Source organism: Temnothorax longispinosus, chromosome 1, assembly GCF_030848805.1.
Source record: "Temnothorax longispinosus isolate EJ_2023e chromosome 1, Tlon_JGU_v1, whole genome shotgun sequence".
NCBI lineage: Eukaryota > Metazoa > Arthropoda > Insecta > Hymenoptera > Formicidae > Temnothorax > Temnothorax longispinosus.
The window spans coordinates 6,044,951-6,055,415 of NC_092358.1; the positions used below are offsets into that span (position 1 = coordinate 6,044,951).

The 10,465-nt window shown below is 36.2% G+C and overlaps 1 protein-coding gene across 4 annotated transcripts in view; it reads left to right on the forward strand.

The window, feature by feature from the left end:
- Foxo (forkhead box, sub-group O) overlaps nt 1–10,465 on the forward strand; it is a 158,766-nt gene that overhangs the window by 7,958 nt on the left and 140,343 nt on the right. The window lies entirely within an intron of this gene.

A 10,465-nucleotide genomic window follows, 5' to 3' on the forward strand; every position in this document is an offset into this window, starting at 1 on the left:
TAATTAATATAAGAAGTTAGAATCCAGGAGAACAATTAGTAAGGAACGTTCGTTTTTTCGAAAATGAGATACAAAATAAAATATAAAATAAGAAGTAAAATTAAAAAGAGATACATCTATTGAGAGATGTATCGAAAAAAGTTGTATTCTGAAATAAATAAACATTCCTAAAATTATTGTATAATTGTATATTATTGTATATTATTGTATAATTAGAAGAGACTCTGTTCCTTGAATAAATTGTACGTTGATCGGACAATCGTGAATAAAGTTCCTCATTGTAAAACATTTAGCTTGATTCGGGATGCGTGTATCGTCTAATCTCCCCCCGCGCCGCGTGAATGAATTAGCGGAAGCGTAAATCATGCAAAATCGCAAGCGAGCACAAAGTGCTATAACCGGCGGAGCGAAAAACTCGCTCGCAGCTCCGTTTTTCCATGGAAAAGCGCGCGTTTTACCGCGCAGTCATTAAGCAAGGGTTAACGGCGCAATTAGCGTGAATCACCGGCGGGCAGTCCAACATATTTCGAAAATGACTTGCATCCGCGTCATACACTATGTAACCGGATCAGAGGATCAAAAATTTGCGAACGTAGATTTTCAAAAATTCGGACTCGATTTTTGCTCAGCAAAAATTCAATCGATTCTTCCCCCCCCCCCCGCGCGAGCTTGTCAAATATTTTATCAACGCGCTAAGTTCTAAGTTAAAATCCATAAAAGTGATTTGTTATTAAAAAATTTAAATTGAAAACGCCGCGGATAAATCACTTTCTTAGCGTCGATATCCCTGAATTATTTAGGAAATCCCTGAAGCTTTTATTCCCCCGATCGGAAACAAAAGTCTTTACGAATCCACATTGTGTGAGCATTCTCGTCTTATATTTTTGAACATCCATCGTGGTCTCAAAATTCCTTTCCTCTACTTTGTCGCATTCTCCATGCGCGATGTGTATTTTCAGTTACAGACGTGCTCGGTTGAGTTTAAAGGAAGCTTTCCGTGTTATTTTTGCACGAAACTGCAACGACCGGGGCGTCGTTGCCGCGTCTCTCCTTCGCCAATCATTCTCTCTTCCAGCTACTCTCTCCTCGATTTCTCATCTTTCCTCCTCCTCTCTCTCGTTCTATCTGTCTATCTTTCTTTCCTTTTTCGCTTCAGCCTCCGTGTGCGGCCCTGCAACGCTACCACGTTGCCAATATCGTCATCTCGAGATCATCTGCTGCTCCGCCTACTTTTGGGACCGGTGCGGATCGAGACCGGTAAAAGTTGCCATCGGAATTCCTCCATTCGTCAATTTCTCGAACCGTTTCGAGATGACGTTTAACACACTCTTGCACCACACTTTACATTGAGACATTTTTTTTTTGGAAGGAAAAACAAGTGGAATTTTTATACGATTTATTTCGAAAATCTGATTTTATCGAAAGGGATTAGAACTCAAATCGCGATTCCAATTTAAGTAACAAAATTAAGATCAATTTTTACATATGTATATAGAGAGAAAACGAAGTAGACACTTGTATTTTTTATATTATTTGGATTTTTTATAAAATGTACTAAGAAATCTCTAAAATTTTTAGGGAAAGAGTCAGAAATGCCAAATGAGATAGATGTTTATGTACTATAAAGAGTATATCGTAATTTTTCAAATATCTGGATTATCGAATGTTAACTATATAATAAGTAATGTATTCAAGTAGCCCGAGTGTAGACTACGTATACGTAATACTAATTAATATTTCATTATATATACAGTACTTTAGAGTAAAAAGTCTATGAAATTATTTTAGAATGTTCGAATAATGCCATTTCAAGTCAGAGGTGTTAAATAAATCCCTTAGTTATTGCAGTAATAGGTCATCGTAAAAGGATAGCAATTTCGAAAGGTTAAAGGCAGGTCTCCGTTTTATGTTGTACGCAATTAAATCGAAGAAAGAGTATATAGTATGTATCCGCCTCGTAGCTATACAGGATGTATCAAAACTCACGCACTTTCTCCCGCCTACAGAAGAATTTCTTTAGGTTTTAGAAGTAGCTGGAATTAAGACATCGTTATCGCAATATGTAATATGCAATGAAGTGTCTCTATAGTGGAGTAAATTAAAGTTTCGATAAGCCATATCAATTAGAAAATAAAACTTTTTCTATTGAAAAACTTAATTTATGGAATATTTCAATTTTTATATCAATTCTAGAGTCCTAAAAGTAAGTAATAAGTATTAATGATTGATATGCTTTAAATAATACTATAAAAAAAATATTGCGGTTTGAGAGAAATAATGCAAAGTGTATTTTGTTAACAAATCATTTTTCTATATATATTATTTGTAACTTGCGGGAGAATGTATCTATCAATAAATAAAAAAAATGGCAGTTGCTGGAAAGTGCGTTTCGAGGTGCGTTCGAAATACAATTAAATTTATTAAATTATTTAACTATAAAATATAACTTACTTAGATTTCTCGTCAAATTTGTCGCGTATCTGTAGTCGAGAGAAAACTATGTGGCGACTTGTGACGTATCCTATAGACCGGCGAGACTCCGCCGTATCGAAAGTATATCTGTCTTCCTCTTTTAAAATGTACTCTGTCAGCTGTCAGTCCCCCGGGCTTCGTGGTCAACACTCTACTTACCTTGCCTGGAGCAAGGCTGCGATTTCCTCGCTGTAAATTGCGACAGAATCGTGCTGGCTGCGCTTTATAGCCGCGCTTCTCAATTCGCTCTTCTGTACGGCGCACGACATCGCACCGAGTCCGCCTTTCTCCCGGTAGAATTTCTCGCCCGGAGCGATTTTCTCGGTGACTCTCGGTGAGCGTTTCGTTCAAGCGCAAGACGGCTTCTTACAATTTGAATTCCACCGACCGGAGCCGGTTTGCGCGGCTCCTCCGAAACCCGAAATCAGCGAAAAGGTGGCTTGGTTCGATTGACGACGGACGAAACGTGGCGAATCTCTATTCGCAAATTTCTACGGTCTCTCGTAGATCTTTACATGTCAAAAAATTTTGTTCTAGCTTAATTTGAAGGTCCACTCAAACAAGGATAATCCTTGCGGTTTGGGATTCTATTAATAGAAGAATGAAACTTGGTCAACTTATCTCTTGACTCTCTCTTTGACATTTAAAATGCCCTTGTATCTCCGAGTTTCCGTTTAGAATTTTTTTTTTTAAATTCACTTCAGAATTAAATAAAGAATTATTTTTTGCCGCTTTTTTTGCGAATCTTAATTTAAATTTCGAATAGTGATTTCCCTATATAAGGTTCTCACAATCCATAAGCTGCTGATACTTTGACATTTTTAACGAGACAGGAAAAATCGAATCCAAATTATAAGAAAAGAAAAAAATTTAAAAAAATCATACTTTAAGGGGATTATAATTTAAATCTTTGTTACTGTGTGATATTTAAATGTCGAATATTCAAAGGTCGCTAGAAACGATGACATTCTTGAATAAGGATTTTCGTCTTAAATTTAAATGATAAAATCCGTCCTCGACATTTTATAGGCAAGTCGCCGCGGATCATTCTGTATTCGTCGACGACGTCGCGATCAGAGCTATTCTCGTGCTCCGGTGTTCCGGTGGCGCTTCCATATGCTCTTTTCTTTCCTGCGAGAGACGCGGAGAGTATAGTCGCGTGTTGCATGCGCGCCGATCGACGCTCGCGCGTTTCACGGTGACGTAACGCGCGCCAGACATACGCGCGGAGTGTAACCGCACTCTTCACGTAACGTACCCTTGACTCTCCTAATGAGTATCGCACATTCGTTACGTATGTTGCGCTTCGCGGAACGGATATACACGCGCTCGCGAACGAGCGAGCGAGAAGCGGCCGGCAGTGCCGCGAATTAGCGCAAACGCGGCAAATAATATCCACATGTAACTCATGCATGATCCAACGTCGCGGTAAAGATCATCGACATGTACCGATTGTTTCGTCGCAGTAGATACTTGAAGTTGAAACAAGAAAAATGACGAGGCATTAGAAATTATTAAAATTTTAGACTGACCGAAATATAAAATCTTACGTCTCTTTCGTTATCTTGTTAAAACGACAATTCGAGGCTTAATTATCAAAACGCTATGATAAATGTGGAAAGGTTTACTTTGAATTGTTCGAAGATAGATTCAACGGGACGTAAGGAACCTGGAAGGCCCTGTATAGTAACTAGACCTTTTAATATAGGCCTGAATAAAAGAGTGAAGAAGGGAGATTCGAAATGGAGTTGCTATTTTGCAATGTAATTAGCATGCTTCTTTGTGTGCATGTAAAAGAGCATGCACTGATCACTTTATAACTAACTTGTTATACCTTCACGCATTTGACTTAATCTCTTCATCTTATTTCCGGTAGTATCCTTGCGATATGCGTTCTTGCCACGCTAAGACCCGATTATTATGCTAAAAGCGGCGCTGTGTGCCTTCCATACCTCTGAAACGCAACGGAGCTTATGACATTTCAGTTTTTAGACGTTATTCCAGGCAACAGTCATCAGTGTAATACACTTAATACATATATCATAATTTTAACCTGCGATCAGGAACCCCCGCGAGATCAACACGGGTCACGTCATCGATGGCTGGTCACGAGAGGTCACGGCGTTAAACTTGAGATAATCGTGGCGAATCAACATCTCGACCAATGAAATGCTCGATGCGAGCTGTGAAGAAATATGTAACAGTTTATGATAAGTGTGCCAATAATATCGTGCGTCCGAAGCGATACGCCGGATAAGTCGGATCCGTCGGATTTATATACTCACGCGTATTTTTGTGCCACCTCGCGATAAAATTAGGCATATAAAAAGGCACCTCGCGCGAGTTCACGTTCAACACGAGCGGAAATAGAGCGACCGATGTAAAATTATACAAGACGCAGAGTCTCTCACATCGTTCTGCTAACTGTCACGAAAAAGAATGACGGTGATCCTTATCATGGCATTCCTTCGTGAACGCCGATCGAGATCGCGATTATGTGGAGTCGTGATTCGCGGAAAAGGTGCTTAATTTCATTGCAATTATTACACGCGACACCTTTTTCAATCAAAGATCGTAATCATCTGCGCGAATGATTATTACGATGAAATATTAACCAGGAAGAAAGATTTAATGTGCATAACACGACAATGAGTTAATAGAATTCCTCGGTTAAGTAAATGAAGAATGAAGAATGAGCAAAGCAAATGAGCAGTAAGTTACGCAACAAAAGTTAAAGTTTTAATGATGGCATCTTTTAAAGTTTATTTATTTCATGTAGCGCATTCTATCTCATATTTTCTTTTAAATTCGACATAGATATGTAACTTTAATAGTAATAGAAATATAATTAAGTTTTATTAATTTCTAATAACGGAATTTTTTTTAAATACGTACATGACGAAAGAAAATTAATTATAATTGGAGCATGATAATCATGCTTCGTGTGTAACAAGGAAATAGATTCTTTATTAATTATTATGGAAAACATCTCTCTTTCTTTTTCCTTCGGTGCTAACGTTTTTGTAAAAATACGTGCCATGTGGATATCTTGAAATAAAAACGAATCTCTTTTTCGTTTTTATTTTATAAAATACTTGAGAAACAGCTCTATCTATTTATATCTTACAAAATCGAAGAACTTTAGAAGCCACCCTCTGCAAATTCTACCTCATAAACATCATTATACCGATAGGATTTATAATTCACAAGTTCTCGCTAACTCAAGAATCTGTCTCTCGCCCAACCATTTTCACGTATAAATCTCCATCTCTGTTAAATGTGGAAACTTCGTTTATCGCTATTGGAACGAAGGTGAGGAAAAGCGCCGGGCCGAGGGAACTTGCTCGAGCGCTTCGTGAACGGCCCGTCCCGGTGGTGTTTCATACTTCCACGATGTATCTGTACCAATTGGGGTCCCCGATTCGAGGCACTGACCTCTCGTGCCATTTAATAGCCCTTCTCCTCCAAACTCCTCCCTCCTCACGCGGCGACGACGTTCAGCATCACCGTCTTCGTCGTTCCTACGCGCGACGCGACCCTAATTTTTTTTGATCCGATGTCGTCAGCTCTTGTCTTTTTCTCTAACGCGCAACAGAGCTTGATACACGCGTCATCTGCCTATATTATTTCCTACATACGCTCGTTACACGGTTGCATACGCATTTTGAGAATCTGCGAGTGTATGATGGCTATAGAGAAAGTCTAGAAAACTTTCCGATACAAATTACTTTTTTATGTAAAAAAACCCTAACCATTTTGATAGGTGCGTGTATAAAGACAATTATTTTGATTCTCGCAAAATTTTCATTTGGTATTTATCGCATATTCTGTTATTTACAAGCGTTATATGTCATTCGTAAAAATAAACGTTTTTTTTAATATTAAGTGCGGCAATATCGTGAAGCGTATTATTCGTATGTTAATTTGCATATATACATAGTCATTTTTAAAAAGTTCATTGAGATGTATAGAAAAATTTTGTTATGAATGAAATGATAAGTTGCCCTGATTAGCATAACAGTCCAACTCTGGGAATCAGTTATTAGCCTGCATAAAAAAGGATTTTTATATAAGCGTTAAATATATGCATCTTTTTATGCCACGTAAGCTTCTTCAGCGCATTAAAGTAATGACTGATATAACAGATCACTCATGAAAATGTAATATTTAGGGCAATTAGAAGATTAGAAAAAAAATGGAGCAATCTCTCGATGCAGAAACCGTCATCAACGATGACATGTCTATTTTCAAAGTTGCAGCTCATTTCACTAAGATACGGGCGTGTCTTATTCTGTTATACTAATAAAGGGTCGTCTACTTCGCGCGACGTTATATATCTACGGACACGTGTGGTCAGATAGGAGCTAGACAAACGTGTCGCGTGCTCGAATTACATGCCATGGAATCGATACTCAAGAGACCGATACTTCTATTTCCATGATTTATTCCTCGAGATTGTCGCACACTTCGAGACCGAACGCGACCGTATTGTATCTTAATTAATTTTACGACGCATCATTTCATTACGAGTATAACGTATAACGTTACGGATCGCGCGATACGTCGACGCGCATCGTTTTTTCCAAGTACCGTCGTACATTTAAGAGCAAGACAAGAGAGAAAAAAAGAGAGATAACACCCAGGAAGAAGTCTGCAACATTTTGAATAAATGCAGTTTACATAATGACGTACAAACGCGCGCGCGAAATCACCTTTGCTATTTTGCGTATTTCCGCGAGAGAGATATTATAGCCGTAGGGCTCGCATGCACTTTCCGCGTCATTCTAATTAAAGCTTTCTTTGTGTTTCCCGCTTGGCACAAAAGAGAAGACGCGTTTTTTCTTCATATTTCGTAGACCACTTTCATCTTTTGAAGAGAACGTATGAAGATTTCTAATAATAAATCTAAATCAAAAACTAATAATATAAAATAATCAAGCGCATTTAAATATTAAAAACATACACGCACACCTACACACACATATATAGCATAATATTTCCATAATATTTACGATATTAACACAATACTGCTTGGAAATAGTTAAATATAATACATCTGGCGTGTTGCTGGGCGGGAAAAAAATATATTTTCTAATATAAAACAGGGTATGTGTAACGGGAACGGATATAGTTCGATAATTACGAAAAATTGTTACTTTTTACACTAATTGTAGTATGGGACTTGATAACGAATGGATGTGATGGACGTGAAAAGAGCTGAATATCAGCCGAATCCTTTCATTTGTACTCCCCTTTTTCATTCAAATGTTACCGTGCTGTTGAATCTTCAGTTTCAAAAAAATGATATATCCAGATCTGTTCGTTTCCTTTTTTTTTCTTTTTCGTCCCCCGTATACACTACGCAGGCGAGTGGTACCTATGCGATTTTTCGAGCGAACGACAGTGACGTTAATATGGACAAAGCTATTATCAGTTTATTTGAATAGGTAGACTGTTCAAAAAGTACAAAGGATTAATTAATTTAATTAATTAACCCTTTGAGTTTTACGTTTCCTTTACGATTGACAGCTTCGTAATTATTTTTTCGTATTTTAGGTTATCGGTGCGTGATTTGCACTTCATAGCTATAATAATTAACGGATGTACATGCGCTTTGGCGTTTAATTATATAATTATATTCAAGAAATGTTCTAATGAATTTTTAATCTTGATTTTAATCTGCGAACATGAAAAAAAAATTAAATTTTCATGCTGCTTGTAAACTGAAAGATGAGCAATGAAATATACAAAAAATCTTTAGTATTTAGCGTTTTTAAATTTTGCATGAAGAAAATAATATGCACTTTTCTTAAGTTTATTTTGATTATTAAAATTATATTTAAATATCTTTCCAAAGTGCATTATGATAAAGGTCTTCTATTTTAATCTATTTATTCGTTTTCGTTTGCGGAGAAAGAATGGACATCGGCGGCAAGATCCGCTTATCTCCGAACCATATATTGAAACTCGATGTCGTTGCAATTGAGGAGAAAACTTCGCGAAAGATTCTGATAAGGAATTTTGGCCGAATTTTGGCAAAAGAATTATTAGCAATATCGTTCCGCAAATCCATATATTCGGAATATCAAGATATCGTCTTGAGGAGCGAGCTGAACTTTAGTAATGAGATATTTCGCTTGAACGTCATTTTATTTCATGAGCATGCAATAAAGTGTACAATGATAAAATATTCATCCTGACATGAGTTTTCAAATTTTTGACGCGAGTCTGCGGTGAAAGGATAACGAGATGAAAATATCCTGAATGGCTGGGAAATTTAACACGAACCTTAACATGATTAGAATTAAGCATAAAGCATTTCACACATTTATCATGTTTTTTTACAATACAAATTTCGATTACTTATTTTTAAAATAAGTTTTATTTTGACTGAAACATATACATATACACGTAATTCATTAATATTAGATATTATTTTTATCTTCCGGGCGAATGTTACAATAATACTAACAATAATAATTAATAATTACAATAATACTAACTTGTATGTTAGGAATAGTTAATGTTATCGTTATTATTGAAATTATAACATTGAAAAGTCGCGGTCAGCTAGACAGACATTAAATACTTATTATAATAGATATAGAATATCTTTTTCTCTTAATAATATTTTATATAAATTTATTATCTTATTCGAAGTCTTGATATGCTGTGTCAAATCAATGAGCAGATGTTGCTTTGTATCGCAATTTGCTGAATTGCATATCATACTTCAGTATAGTCACATCGCAACTAGAAACTTCTCAAAGACATCACGTTAGATTCTGATTGTATAGCTGCTTTTTATATTTTCATTCTTCTTTTGAAAATCCTCCAGCGGGATCTGTCTGATCCAAAAAGCTTTGCAGGATCTCCAGATATGTATCGCGACTTCAAAGTAAACAAATTATTGTCTTCTCCTTGGTGGCTAACTGTCTGCTTGCTAGCGACGAGAAGTTTCAATTTTCTTCGCAGTCTCGCGTTCCCATTTAACAACTTTTGAATGGAAAAAAAGAGGTTTCGTACACACAGTGTAAGAGCGGTTTTGCGGTGCAAGGTACAACTGTACAAACACGGTTAAATGTTGATTTTGGGACGTCTGCCGCACGCTTATCGCGTCGCACGATTTTACCGTGTTCTAGAAGATGTCACTTGTAACGAACGTTACGAATTTCTTTAGTCCGATTTTGAAAATCTTCCGTAATAATAAACGCGACAGAAAATTATAAATTTAACGCTGGCGAAAAATAATTTACGAAGTTTATACGTTAATAGATTGATGAAGAAAGATATAATTTCATCTCGATCATATCGCGATAACAAAAACGACTGCGAGAAATATTCATTTGTCGTTTCTTAAGAAAATTTTTATATATATTATTTTTTATATTATTATTATTATATTATTCGTCTAATTGTAAGATAACGTTGTATCTTGGAAATAATTAGACAATAATGTAAAAAGAATAATATATAAACCTGTATATAGTAGTACCTGTATATAGTTTTTTTTATCATATATCATATATGTATATGTTGAAATATATCGTTGAACAATATCAAATCTTAGATTTCTTAATCCACACTTTTTGAAACGTATATCAAATCAAAAAATCGCCAGCACAATCGAAGGAGTCGTTTATCTTGATCCATATCGTAGAGAACAAATTGCCGATATAAAGTGCCCGTATCCGTTTTCCTCATTCGTATATGGACAATTGCGTCGGAAAATAATTTTTCATAGAAGACACGACTATTGCAGTAATTATTCAAATATTTGTTTATTCCTGTTTATATATGTATAAAAATAAAATATATATTGTATATATACGTGCGGCGCACATCTCTCTTTGTAAAATATCAAAGATATAAGAAATGATACACCTTATCGAAGTGCGAATTTGTCGGAAAAGAGAACGCAGTAAGTTAATCGCGGCGAAGAACAGGTGTATAATGAGACAGAAAACACTTATCTAGGCTACGTAAATCGTCG